This window comes from Leopardus geoffroyi, chromosome D1, assembly GCF_018350155.1.
Source record: "Leopardus geoffroyi isolate Oge1 chromosome D1, O.geoffroyi_Oge1_pat1.0, whole genome shotgun sequence".
Taxonomy (NCBI): Eukaryota; Metazoa; Chordata; class Mammalia; order Carnivora; family Felidae; genus Leopardus; species Leopardus geoffroyi.
The window spans coordinates 39334003-39348361 of record NC_059329.1 but is presented as its reverse complement, the minus strand read 5'-3'; the positions used below and the strand labels follow the sequence as shown (position 1 = coordinate 39348361).

Below are 14359 nucleotides of genomic sequence, written 5' to 3'. Positions count from 1 at the left end.
AGATTTTTCAGCAGAAACTTTGCAGGCCAGGAGGGATTGGCAGGATACATTCAAAGTGCTGAAACAAAAGTCCAGGACCAGATGGCTTCACAGGTGAATTCTACTAAACATTTAAAGAAGAGATAATTCCTATTCTCAAGCTTTTCCAAAGAATACAAGAGAATGGAAAACTTCCGAATTTATTCTATGAAGCCAGTATCACCCTGATACTAAAACCAGATAAAGACACCACAAAAAAGAAAACTACAGGCTAATATCTCTCATGAACATAGAAGCAAAATCCTCAACAAAATATTAGGAAACCAAATCCAACAATACATTACAAAAAATATACCAGTGTCAAGTGGGATTTATTCCCAGGATGCAAGTGTGGTTCAATATTCACAAAACAGTCAACACGATACATCACATCAATACTAGAGAGGATAAAAACCATATAATCATTTCAATAGATGCAGAAAAAGCATTTGACAAAGTACAACATTCATTCATGATAAAAACCCTCAAAAAGGAGGTCTAGAGGGAAAATACCTCAACATAATAAAGGTTATATATGAAAAACCCACAGCCAACATTATACTCAATGGTGAAAACCTGAGAGCTTTTTCCCTAAGGTCGGGAACAAGACAATGATGTCCAATCTCACCACTTTTATTCAACATAGTACTGGAAGTCCTAGCCACAGTCATCAGACACCATAATGAAATAAAGGGCATCCAAATTGGTAAGGAAGATGTAAAACTGCCATTATTTCCAGATGACATAATACTATATATAGAAAACCCACAAGACTCCATCAAAAAACTACTAGAACTGATAAATGAATTCAGTAAAGTTGCAGGATATAAAATAAATATACAGAAATCTGTTGCATTCCTATACACTAATAATGAAGCAGCAGAAAGAGAAATTAAAAAACAATCCCATTTACAATTGCACCAAAACCAATAAATTATCTAGGAATAACTTAACCAAAGAAGTCAAAGACCTGTACTCTGAAAACTATAAAACACTCATGAAAAAAATTCAAGACAATACAAAGAACTAGAAAAATATTTCATGCTCATGATTTGGAAGAACAAATATTATTAAAATGTCTATACCGTCCAAAGAAATCTACAGATTTAATGCAATCTCTATCAAAATACCATCAGCATTTGTCACAGAACTAGAATGATCCTAAAATTTGTATGAAACCAATAAGGCCCCAAACAGCCAAAGCAATCTTGAAAAAGAAAAAAACTGGGGGTATCACAGTACCAGATTTTAAGTTATATTACAAGGTAGTAGTAATTAAAACAGTATGGTATTGACATAAAAATAGACATAGAGAGCAATGACATAGAACATAAAACCCATAAATAAACCCACAAGTATGTGGTCAATCAATCTTCAACAAAAGAAGAACGAATATACAGTGGGGAAAAGACAGTCTCTTCAACGAGTGGTGCTGGGACAACTGGACAGCTGTATGCAAAGGAATGAAACTGGACCACTATCTTTCACCATACCCCAAGATAAATTCAAAATAGATTAAAGACCTACATGTGAGATCTGAACCAAAAAAAATCCTTGAAGAGAGCACTATTGGCCATAATAACATTTTTCTAGATATGTCTCCTGAGGCAAGGGAAATAAGAGCAAAAATAAACTACTGGGGCTACATAAAAATAAAATGTTTCTGCACAGTGATGGAAACAATAAAACTGAAAGGCAACCTACTGAATGGAAGAAGATATTTGCAAATGACCATATCTGATAAAGTGTTAGTATAGAAAACATATAAAGAACTGATACAACTCAATACCCAAAAACAAATAATTCAAAAAAAAAAAAAATAAGCAGAAGACATGAAAGACATTTGTCCAAAGAAGACATCCAGATGCCCAAGGAACACATGAAAAGATGCTTAATATCACTCATCATCAGGGAAATGCAAGTAAAAACTACAACAAGAAATCACCTCACACCTGTCAGAATGGTTAAAATCAACAACACAAGAAACAACAGATGTTGGCAAGGATGTGGAGAAAAAGGAACCCTCCTGCACAGTTGGTAGGAATGCAAAGTGATGCAGCCACTGTGGAAAAGAGTGTGGAGGTTCCTCAAAAAGTTAAAAATAGAACTACCCTATGATCCAGCCATCGACTACTGGGTATTTACCCAAAGAATGTGAAAACATGAATTCAAAGGGATACATGCATCCCTATGTTTATAGCAGCATTATTCACAATAGCCAAACTATGGAAGCAGCCCAAGTGTACATCAGTGTACATCAATTTGATGAATGAATAAGGAAGATGTAATATATTACTCAGAAGAATATTACTAAGCCATAAAAAAGAATGAAATCTTGCCATTTGCAATGATATGGATGGAGTTACAGAGTATAATGCTAAGTGAAGTAAGTCAGCCAAAAAAAGACCAATACCATATGATTTCACTCATATGTGAAATTTACAAAACAAAACAACTGAGCGAAGAAAAAAGAGGGAAATAGACCAAGAGACAAACCCAACCATAGAGAACAAACCGATGGTTACCAGAGAGGCAGTGAGTTGGGGGATGGGTGCAATAGGGATGGGGATTAAGTACACTTACCATGATGAAATGAAGTGAAGTGAAGTGAAGTGAAATGAAATGAAATGAAATGAAATGAAATGAAATGAAATGAAATGAAAAAAATCAGGAAGCTGACAATTATTGATCAGGTCCTGACCATTCTGGGACAATTGCTGCAGAGGTTGTGGTTTAGCTTCTAGGCTGGTTATTACAGACTTCTCTTGTAATATATGGTCTGGTCATTGTCCATGTATATATTTAGTCTCTCCATGCTTAACCACCATTTTTGGTCTGATCTTCCTATAGCTACTCGGGAGACAGCCTTTATGTCCCCAGGTCCTGGACCTCTGTGGAGGATTCCTATCATCAACTTTGTGTAGTTATTTACTGCTGTGTAATAAATTACCCCCCAGATATAGTGACTTAAAATAATATTCATTATCACAGTTTCTTTGGGTCAAGAATCCAGGTGTGGCTTAGCTGGTCCTCTGGTTTAGGGTCTCTTACAAGTATGCAATTAAGGTATCACCTGTGTCTTAGTCTATTAGGGTTGCTATATCAGGATACCACGGACTGTATGGCTTATAAACAACAGGAATTTATTTCTCACAGTTCCAGAGGCTGAGAAGTCCAAGATCAAGGTACAAACCCAAGATCATTTGATGTCTGGTAAGAATGTGCTCTCTGAGACAAATATGACTTCACTCATAGGAGGAATTTAAGACACAAAACAGATGAACATAAGGGAAGGGTAGCAAAACTAATATAAAAACAAGGAGGGGGAAAACAAAGAGACTCTTAAATAGAGAGAACAAACTGAGGAGTGCTGGAGGGATTGTGGTGGTGGGGATGGGCCAAATGGGTAAGGGGCATTAAGGAAGACATTTGTTGAGATGAGCACTGTGTGTTATACATAGGGGATGAATCACTGGAATCTACTCCTGAAATCATTATGGCACTATATGCTAACTAACTTGGATGTAAATTAAAAATACATTAAAAAAAAAAAAGAAAGAATGTGCTTTCTGGTTCATAGACTTAAGTTTTTTTGCTGTAACTTCACGTGGCAGAAGGGGTGAAGGATCTTTCTGGAGTCTCTTTTATAAGGGTTTTATAAGCACTCATTCATGAGTGCTCCATGATCTAATTACCTCCCAGAATCCCCACCTACTAATACCATCGCATTGGAGGTTTAGATTTCAATATATTTGGAGGGGAGACGATACAAATATTCAATCCCTAGCATCCCAGTTCTGTAGTCATCTTAAGCATCAACTAGGTAAAGACCCACTTCCAAGTCCACTCTCAACAATCCTGCTCACACGGTTGTTGGCAGGATTCAGTTTTTTGAGGCCTTATTGGACTGAGGGCTTCAGTTCCTCACCAGCTGTGGGCCAGAGGCGACTTTCAGTTCCTCGCCCCTTGTTTCTCTCCATGGGTCTCTGTAGCCCACAACATGGCAGTTTCTTTCATCAGAGCCAGGAAACCAAGAAGAGCCAGAGATAGAGAATGTAAGCAAGACAGAAGTCAGAGTCTTTTGCAACCTAATCTTAGAAGTGACATCCAACTGCTTTTGCCATATATTCTATTCATTAGAAGTGTCAACTTTAAATTGTTGGGAGGCAACAGTTAAGCAAAAGCATTTATTTGGGATCAAAGAATTGCAGTTCAAGATTTGGGTAGCAACCCAAACAGCAAAAGTCAGGGACTTTTAAAGACAAAAAAAGGGAATGCTTGTATAAGTTGTTTACAAAGAATTTTGATTGGTGTTGGCAGCAGAAAACTAATCTTGGCCAAACATAATTGGTTGCTAAGGCTATCACTAAGCAAAAGTCTGCTACTGTAGCAAGTGGCAAGCCTTCTTGCTTGCAGAGTTCTTGGAGTATTTGCACTTTGGCCCTGTTCAAAAGTTCATGGTTCCACCGGTGAGGATATGCATAAGGCCACCTCCTTAATGGCCTCCCAGCTCCACTTTAAACTCTCTTGACATAGGGGTGCCTGGGTGGCTCGGTTGGTTTTGTCCAACTCTTGATTTCCGCTTAGGTCATGATCCTGTAGTTGGTGAGTTGAGCCCCTAGTCGGGCTCTGTGCTGATGGTGCAGAGCCTGAGTGGGATTCTCTGTCTCCCTCTCTCTCTGCCCCTCCCTCACGCACTCTTTCTCTCTCAAAAATAAACATTAAAAAAATTAAAAATAAAATAAAATGCCTTGACATAAATGACTCCCATTTTATTTGACCTTTCTCAGAAGCAAAGTACGAGGTCCAGCTTACACTCAAGGGTGGGGATGATGCAAGAGAGTATCAGAAGTGGGGATCATTGAGGGCCATCTTGCAAGCTATCACAAAACTCTGTCAAATCAAAATCAGATCCAGACTAGTAAGAGACTTCATTAATAGGGATCATTGTAAGAGTGGGGAAGGATTATTGCAGTAAGGAGAACATTGATGGAAAGATCAGCAAGCATCTCAAGTTTGGGAAAAGTTTTCTTCTATAAAGTAGAGAATACAAGGCTAAGGGATGAAAGGAACCAATATATGCATGGTTGTGTGGCAGTTCAGAGAATGTCTTACCCTGAGGCTGGCCTCTTTTCCAAGAGGACCCTTAAGGAAAGGTTATATGCTGGCCAAAGCTGAGGGTGGGCCAAGGTTCAATCCCCTGAGAGAACCAGAGAACTGTATCCTGGGTTCAGTTAACAGCATTTTGTTCCTATTCATCAGTGGGGACAAAAACAGTTCATCCAATCATTGATGAGGCCAAGAATGGGAATTTGGATAATGAAAAGGCTACCCAGGAGCCTTATCTAACCCATATGGGAAAGGTACTTCTTTGCAGTAAGCCATTTCCTGGAACACAAAGGGCAAGGAGATTCCTTAAGCTTCCCTATTTTCCCTGCTCAGGTCAAATTCAACAACAGCATTTTCATTCCCATCCCTCTTACTTCCAGCATGGGGGCGCTTCCACAGAAGCTGACCATCCTTGGTTTGGCTCTGCACCCCAGTTTTTCACCCAGTGGCCTGCCTTGGGCAGGATGAGGAAGAAGAAGGGCAAGAAGAGGAAAGGAAAGAATAGAAAACATTTACTAAGCAGTTGTAGGTGTCAGCAGTGTCCTAAATGCTTTCTCCACATTATCTCATAAACTTTCCATTTAGCCACTTCTGGTTCCTTCCCATTCCTTCCCTCAGGCCCCACCCTTGACACCCCCTCCCCCCCGCCCACCCTCCAGTCATGAACTCAAATTGCCCCGCACTACTCAAGATGCACTTGCCATTCACATGTTTCACTGCATTACTATTATTTATAAATAATTCCTAGACTGCAGGCTGAGTGACCCCTTCACTTTTGTGAGTTCCCTGGCATTCCATTTTTTATCTGTAAAAACTGGGACTGGAGAAGTGAACACTGTGTTGGGTTTACAGAATCTTAGATTTTCTGTTTCTCAGGTGACCACAAACTACTGGAAAACAGCCAAGCAAAGTCTCAAATCCACCTCAGAGAAGGAAACTTTGCCAACAATAGTACTTACCAGGATCTTCTCTTTGTAACAGAATCTTCTGCAACATTCCGCCAAGGCCACACCTCCTCTGATCCCACCACAAATAGAGCTCCCTCCATCCCATAACAAACCCTTCTAATACCTGGCTGCTTAAGGAACGTCTTATCTTCTTTCCACAGAATTCTAGAACTCCTTGACATTCAAATAACTTCCTAGCTTCTCCAGCCATTCCCAATTTCCTGGCATCTACCATAGTATTTCGGATTCAAAGTATCCAACAATGGAAGCCATTTCCTATAAGGAGGCCCAGAAAACACTGCGGATTAGAGGAAATACTGATTTGCCACAAAGGAAGGTAATTATATAAACAAAGCTAAGAGCTGCTTGGCCTTGAGGAGAATGACTCACACAACCTACAAAATCACTTGTTAGAATACAGAAGTGGAAAGTAAGCATACACTAAACCCTTCTGTTTTTTAGAGCAGTAAAAATCTATTGTGTTAGGAAATAGGCTTCTATAAAGATTAGCCCTTAGCTTCTACAACCTCAGTATAGGCAAACCTTTTTTCATTGTGCTTTGCAAATAAACTGCGTTTTTTACAAACCGAAGGTTTGTGGCAACCCTGTGTCAAGTCAAGTCTATTGGCACCATTTTTCTAACGGCATTTCCTTACTTTGTGCCTCTGTGTCACATTTTGGTAATTCTCATAATTTTCCAAATGTTTTCATTATTATATTTGTAATGGTGATCTGTGATCAGTGATCTTGTGTGTATTGGAATTATTTGGGGGCACCACAAACCTTGCCCACATAAGACGATGAATTTACCTGATTAAGTGTCGTGAGTGTTCTGAAAGCCCCACCAACCAGTCCTTCCCTGCTTATACCTCACCTCTCTCCCCTCTCCTTGGGCTTCCCTATTCCCTGAGACACAACAATATTGATTTAGGCCAGTTAATAACCTCACAATGGCCTTTCAGTATTCAAGTGAAAGGAAGAGTTGATCGATAACGGCAGATTTCATTGTTGTCTTATTTTAAGAAATTGCCACCACTACCCCAGCCTTCAAAAACCACCACCTGATCAGTCAGCAGCCATCAACAATGAGGCAAGATCTTCCACCAGCAAAAAGATTATAACTCACTGAAAGCTCAGATGATTGTTAGCATTTTATAGCAATAAGGGTATTTTTATTTTATTTTATTTTTTTTTATTTTATCTTATCTTATCTTATCTTATCTTATCTTATCTTATCTTATCTTATCTTACTGAGAGCAAATGAAAATGTATGAGTGGGCGAGAGGGAGAGAGAGAGAGAGAGAGAGAGAGAATCCCAAGCAGATTCCACACTCAACGTGGAGCCCAATGTGAGGTTTGATCCCAGGGCTCTGGAATCATGATCTGAGCCAAAATCAAGAGCTGGACGCTCAACAGAATGAGCTACCCAGGAGCCCCACAATAAAGGTGTTTTTAAAAATTTTTTAAATTTTTTTAAAGTTTATTATTTTTAAGAGAGACAGACAGACAGAGAGCAAGCAGGGAAGGGGCAGAGAGAGAGGGAAACACAGAATCGGAAGCAGGCTCCAGGCTCTGAGCTCTCAGCACAGAGCCCAAAGTGGGGGTCGAACTCACAGACCGCAAGATCATGACCTGAGCTGCAGTTGGCCACCCAACCGACTGAGCCACTCAGATGCCCCAAGATGTTTTTAAATTAAGGTATGTACATTGGGTTTTTTAGACATAATGCTATTGCACACTAAATAGACTATAGTATAGTGTCAACATTAACTTTTATATACACCAGGAAACTAAAAACTGCATTTGACTCAATTTATTGTAATAATTGCTTTTTTGTGGTGGTCTGGAACCAAACCTGCAATATCTCAAAGGTATGCCTGTACACAGTAACAAATGTATTATTGTCTCCATTTTTGTGAATGAGATTACCAAGTCTGGGAGCATGCTGAAGTTTACAGAGCATGCAGAGCGGCAGAGTGGTTTACAAATAAGCCCCATTCCAAAAAGTATGCAATGAGCTCACGTGCCCTGAGTTCTTCTACTTACCCTCCCCTACCCCCCGAGTCCTGGAAGGCATGACTATATTTAACAATTATTTGTGCAACTTACACAGTGCTTTGTACATTATCAGTCTTCAGTAATTATTTAGAATTCTGAACCTATGAAAACCTAGTTGAAAATGGCTTCAAATGCACATAACAGAAAATCCTAGTAACAGGAGCTCGGGTAAATAGGGCCTTGTTTTACTCACATAACAATGTCTTACATAGAGGTAGCTGGCTTGCTTAGGCCAGCAGTTTAGGTCAGCATCTCTAGAATTCTCTTAAACTTCCAGAATGGGTGTTGGGATAGCCAACATGCAGTGTTGGACACAGGCCTTTAGAGGGCATCTGGTCCCAAACCTACATGTTATAGGGAGGGACTGCAGCCCAGAGAAGTTGCCCGAGATCTCACAGCTAAGTGACCAAGCTCAGGTTTAAACCCAGAACTCCCTAAGCCATGGCCTTTTCTCTTTCTAAGAATTGATCCTTCTGGGATCCTGATATCTACTAGAAATAACCTGATAATGTATTATGAATTAGTCTTTGACCACCCATATGTTCACCAGATTAAGAGATGTATTTATAACATAACCTGAGATTTCAGTGACTTATTCCCAAGCAGTGGTCATAATGGTGGAAATTACAGTTTCCACGTCACTCAGAGTGAGGAGAGATGATTTCGAGGCCGGGGTTGGCAGTGCCTCCTCAGTCATAGAGAAAACTAGTGACTCGCTTAGGTTGTTTGTCTGCTACTACCAACTTGTATTCAACCTTCTAAACCCAAGCATGCTATAGTAATTTGTCTTGTCTATGTTCGGGATTCCTGGCATGGAGCTCCCAAAGCCCTTGGAATTCCCTGAATGATAGTAATGTTTTCTTATGCTCCTGAGGTGATTCATGGTGTACCCCTGGATAGCTTCAGCCTGGGGCTGATCACCAGGAAGTCCAACTACATGATTAGAGGGTTGGAACTTTGGGCCAGCCTAACCTCTGGGGAAGGGAAGGGGGTTAGAGATTGAGTTCAATCACATGCCAATGATGTAATCAACCATGCCTATTTCGTAAAACCTCAATAAAAACTCTGGACACCAAAGTTCAGCAGAGCTTCCTTGTTGGTGAATACATTGATATGACACTGATATACACTCTAACTCCATGGGGAGAGGGCACAGAAGCCCTGCATCCCTCCCATACCTCACCCTATGCATGTCCTTTATATTAAAACTGTAATTGTAAGTAGAGTACCTTTCTGGGTTCTGTGAGTCTTTCTAGTGAATTATCCCACCTGAGGGAGCTGTGGGAAACCCTGAATCTGTAGGCAGATAGTCAGAAGTGTGGCTGACATCTGGAGCGAGGGCAGTCTTATAGAGGAGTTCACCCTGAACTTGCAAAATCTGTACTAGCTCTGGGTAGTTAGCATCAGAACTGAATGGTAGCATACCCAGTTGGTGTTAGACAAGTTGGGGTGGAAATGAAACACCAACTCAGATTCACCCCCTCCTGGATGCCTTTCCCTCTCCAGATAGAATAAACCCTCCCTCTCCTGTGCTACCTTAAAAATACACTGTATTTGGGGCGCCTGGGTGGCGCAGTCGGTTAAGCGTCCGACTTCAGCCAGGTCACGATCTCGCGGTCCGTGAGTTCGAGCCCCGTGTCGGGCTCTGGCCTGATGGCTCAGAGCCTGGAGCCTGTTTCCGATTCTGTGTCTCCCTCTCTCTCTGCCCCTCCCCCGTTCATGCTCTGTCTCTCTCTGTCCCAAAAATAAAATAAAAACGTTGAAAAAAAAATTAAAAAAAAAATACACTGTATTTATCACACTGTATAATGTTATATTTATATACTTTTTAATGTCCTCCAACTAGATCATTAGCTCCTAGAAGAAAAAGATTCTACCATATCAATTCTACATGCGTTTCCATAGTGCTTGGCAAATGTGCTCAGGGCATTTTTAATGAGCTAATGGATAAATGAGTGATTGTGTGACAGTCTCTCTATTCAGCACCTCCATCTCTCTGCGCTTGCTTTCTTCCTCATGCTGTCCTTCTGCTTCACTCTTTCTTGCACAGAGCAGGGTAATTATTTCTACACAAGCACCACTCTACCATAGCCGCTCTTTATTTTCTGATTTAGAGCAGACGCTGCCTGCTGCACAGGAGTTTAATTTGTTTGTATCTCTGAGCCCAGTACCCAAATGATGAGTGACTGGTAGGACATGGCTAGAGGAAGAGCTGATGGGTTCACATGTTCTGAGCATCCCTCAGGTACTGTTCCCTGCTCAATCCCACCCCCAACCCCTGAAAATGCAATGGCATTATTTGTAATATCAGGTACTGTAAGAAGTAGATACCACCAATAAAACATCTGTTGTGCAATAAGAAATAATTAAATAATCATATCCTAATCTCACAGAGACCCCCTCACTCCAGCTTGGCTGCTCCTCTGCTCCCTTGCCATGTTTGACTTGGCATATGCCTCTCTATGAAGCTCCTAGGCTCCTCAACCCACATCTGAGAAAGCAGGATGCCAGGCTAGATATTTCTCAGTCCCTTGATGTTTCTAACATCAGATGCTTCAAGGCTTGGGGAGAGAAGCATGGGTTGGGAGAAATCTTGCTCCTCTCTCTCCCCTTCTCCCTTCCATCTTCCCAGTACCACAGAGGCTTCCTTCTTCCTCTTTCTATGTGACAGGAGCTTGCTTTTGTGTCATTTTTTCCTTCTTCCTTGCTCTGTGTGTTTCTTTCTTCTAGGTGATGTTTACAACCCCTTCTCTGAAACACTAAGCCTTATGGCCAAGTCTTACACTCTTAAGGACTATTGGGGATGGAAAGGAAAATCTCTAAGAGGAGAAATACTGAAGTCTTTGTAAAGTATTGTCTGTGTTACATAGACATCTAGCCAACATTTATTCCTAGTTATTCTGTGCCAGTGAAAATCTAACTGAAAGGTAAGGCATAGCTTCTTCCCTCAGGCAGCAACCAAGTTAACGGGAGAGACAGACAAGCAAAGAAGCAATTACAAACCAAAGAGCTCAAGGAAGGTCAGAGTTCTGAGCTTTCATAGAAGAGGGGCTCCTTAACTCGGATGTGGGCATCTTGATGAGAGGGACATGATCCTGAGCTGATACCTGAAAGACACATAGGAGTTAAAGAAGAAACCTTGGGTAAATAATGGATAACAGTAGGAGGATCTGCCTGTGCAAAGGTCCAGAACATCAGGAACTTCAAGTCAGTAGTTCAGCTTAGTGGAAGCTGAAGCAGGAAGAGTGGGAAGAGGTGAGGCTCTGTGGGCAGGTAGGCTTTTGTAGACAATGAGGGCCCAGTGAAGTGTTCTAGTCAGGAGATGACAGGCTTGACTTTGAGTTACTTTAATCCATGGCATGAAGAATTAATTGGATGGGGCAAGACTGGCACTTGGAGGCCAGTTTGGAGACCACTGCTTTACCCAGGATGAGGCAAACAAGGTACTGAGGGTGCAAAACTTAAGAAGGCATTCACTCTCAGAGCTGTGCAACTGCTTTGTTATACCTGTGACTTCAGCCCCTCCCTTGCCTCGCCCTCTTCCAAGCTCTAGCTGAGAATATGAACCCATGCACTGATAACTGATCATTTACATGTTCACTGAGGTATTTGCTTTTGTCAAAAGAGCCCTTGAGCTAGAGGAATAATTCCTAAAAATGAGATCCTATGAAATTCTAATGTACCCAACACACAACAGCATGCATAAACATGTCCATGAATGTGACAAAAAGAGCCCCTGTGAGTTTGACTTCTCAGGATGAGGCACTTGAGAAAGGGTCATAACAAGGAGAGGAATTTTTTTTCCTCTAATGTGGGGGCAACTTTATCACAAAAGAAGTGGGGGCTGCTCAATGTCAGGGTAGCTTAGTTTCAAGAGCCAAGGTAATGTTGAAGAGGATGGTGTCCATCCATGTCCAAGGCAGCCTCACTACAGAGTCTAAATCCCTTGGTACCCACAATGGGCTCCAAGGCAATGGCCTTCAAACATATTTAGGCAGATGCCCCCTAAACAAATCAATCACAAACCAAAACAAAAGCCTCAAGAATGGGAACAAACAGGGATGAAGAATGCAAAGAATAAAGTCTCACAAACTAGTTGTAAAATCAGGTGAGAGAGTGAATAGAAAGTCCTGGTAGCATAGTATCCTCCAGAGACTTTGTTCCATCAGTGTTAATTCACTTCACCTTCCCTTCTGAATTATGTACAGAAGCTTAAAGATGATAACTAGAGTTGCCGTTGATCAAACAATTACAAAAGAATAAGCACTTTCCATGCATTATTTCATCCTTACAACAGCCCCATTTTACAGATAATGAATTTGAGGCTCAGAGAAGTTAATTTAGTTGCCCAAGAGCACACAAGGGTGAAATGGATTTAAGCCCCAGTTTGTCTAGCCCTAGCAGAGCTGAGGCATGAACTACACCCTCCTGCCCCTCCTGGCGTCAGAGTCACAGAATGGGGCAAATACCCAGCAAACGATGATTCACTGAGCCCTCCTTCCCAGAAGAGCACCTCCCAGGAAAGAGATTCCTCAGCCTTCCTGGGGAAGCAATTCCATGTCCTAAATCATCACACTCAGACTGCTCAGAGAACTCTCCTCTGTCAAAACCTCATTTGCCTTTTGCTGCAATTTCAACTCATCACTTCTTTAGTTTTGTAGGTAAGACTTAGAATAAAATGAAATTGAAGTTTTATTTCAAAACACTTATGTCTCCATCCTTCATAAAAAAGACTGTTCCACATTTTTTTTTGGACTTGTGGCAACAGTGATTTATTTCTTACTTTCAAGACCAAGCTCTAGCTAGTAAAAATAAAATGAGGGGTGGGGGGTAGCAAAAATAAAAATTATTCTTTGCCAAGGACTGAAGCTCAAAACTTATTTTTCTTTGAAGAGAATTTGAAAAAAAAAAAAAGTCTAACATGCTGTCCAAGCTATTGGCTTCCTCTTCTTTGTACTTTTTTTTCTCAAGCTGAGGTTTGACGGCAACCTTATATCCTACAAATCCTCAGTTTAGCCTATTTTTAGCTCCATACAGTTCTTTTTTTTTTAAATGTTTATTTATTTTTGAGACAATGTGAGAGACAGAGTGCAAGCAGCGGAGGGACAGATAGAGGGAGACACAGAATCTGAAGCGGGCTCCAGGCTCTGAGCTGTCAGCCCAGAGCTGGACGTGGGGCTCGAACTCACGAACCATGAGATCATGACCTGAGCCGAAGTCAGATGCTCAACCGACTGAGCCACTCAGGCTCCCCTGGCTCCATACAGTTCTAATGACAAATATTCACCAAACAATATATACTGAATTTTCATTATTTTACCTGAAAAAGAAGAAAGAAGCTGCCAGGGTCTCTTTGACACAGGACAGCAGATCCTCGACATTTTCAAGGGGTTTTCCCAAGACTTTGGCAAACTCCTAAAAATAACTTTTGTAAAAATGTTTAGACCGGCACTTAATCATCCTTCAAATTACATTTTAGTCCAAAGTCACATGTTTCCTCTACACAACCTCACAATCTAAGTTAATTTTTATTTTTCATTCCAGTTTTATCTTCCACTTAATAAAAAAATTAGGGCTGACTGGACAGTCAGTGAAAGTGCCCCAAAATCCCCTTTGCTTTTTTTGTATGGATTGATCCTGTTCACATTAAAGACTTAAGTCCTTCCTAAAGCATCCCTCTTTCAAGTAGCCTAAACTCCTAATCTCTGGACAATCAGAACTACTTTCTCTTGGAAGTAAGTGTAAGAAACCACTTTGGTCATATTTCATGATGAGTAATCAAAATAAGTGGTATAGGTATAAGAGAACAAGAAAGAGATGTTTAGGCAAATCATTCATAATGATACTAGTTATGGACTGAATTGTGTCTCCCCAATCCCTATGTTGAAGCCATAATCCCCACTGTGATTGTAGTTGGAAACAGGGCCCTGGGGGAGGTAATTCAGGTTAAATGAGTCATAAGGGTGGGGTGCTAATCCAATAGGACTGGTATGTTTATAAGAAGAAGAGGAGGGGTGCCTGAGTGGCTCAGTGGTTGAGTGTCTGACTTTGGCTCAGGTCATGGTCTCATGGTTCATGGGTTCAAGCCCCACATTGGGCTCCGTGCTGATGGTGTGGAGCCAGCTTGGGATTCTCTCTCTCTCCCTCTCTCTCCGCCCCTCCTGCACTCACACTTTCTCTCTCTTATAAACAAACAAACAAACAAATAAACTTTTTTAAAAATTAAA

The 14359-nt window shown here is 41.0% G+C and overlaps 1 long non-coding RNA gene across 2 annotated transcripts in view; it reads right to left on the bottom strand.

Annotated features, from left to right (window-relative positions):
* LOC123601013 overlaps nucleotides 1–6390 on the bottom strand; it is an 89316-nt gene extending 82926 nt beyond the window's left edge. Inside the window, exon 1 of one of the 2 annotated variants that reach the window (XR_006713926.1) lies at nucleotides 6199–6390. This is a non-coding gene — a long non-coding RNA (uncharacterized LOC123601013). The other variant, XR_006713925.1, reaches the window with a different exon arrangement.
* Between the last annotated feature and the right edge of the window lie 7969 nt (nucleotides 6391–14359).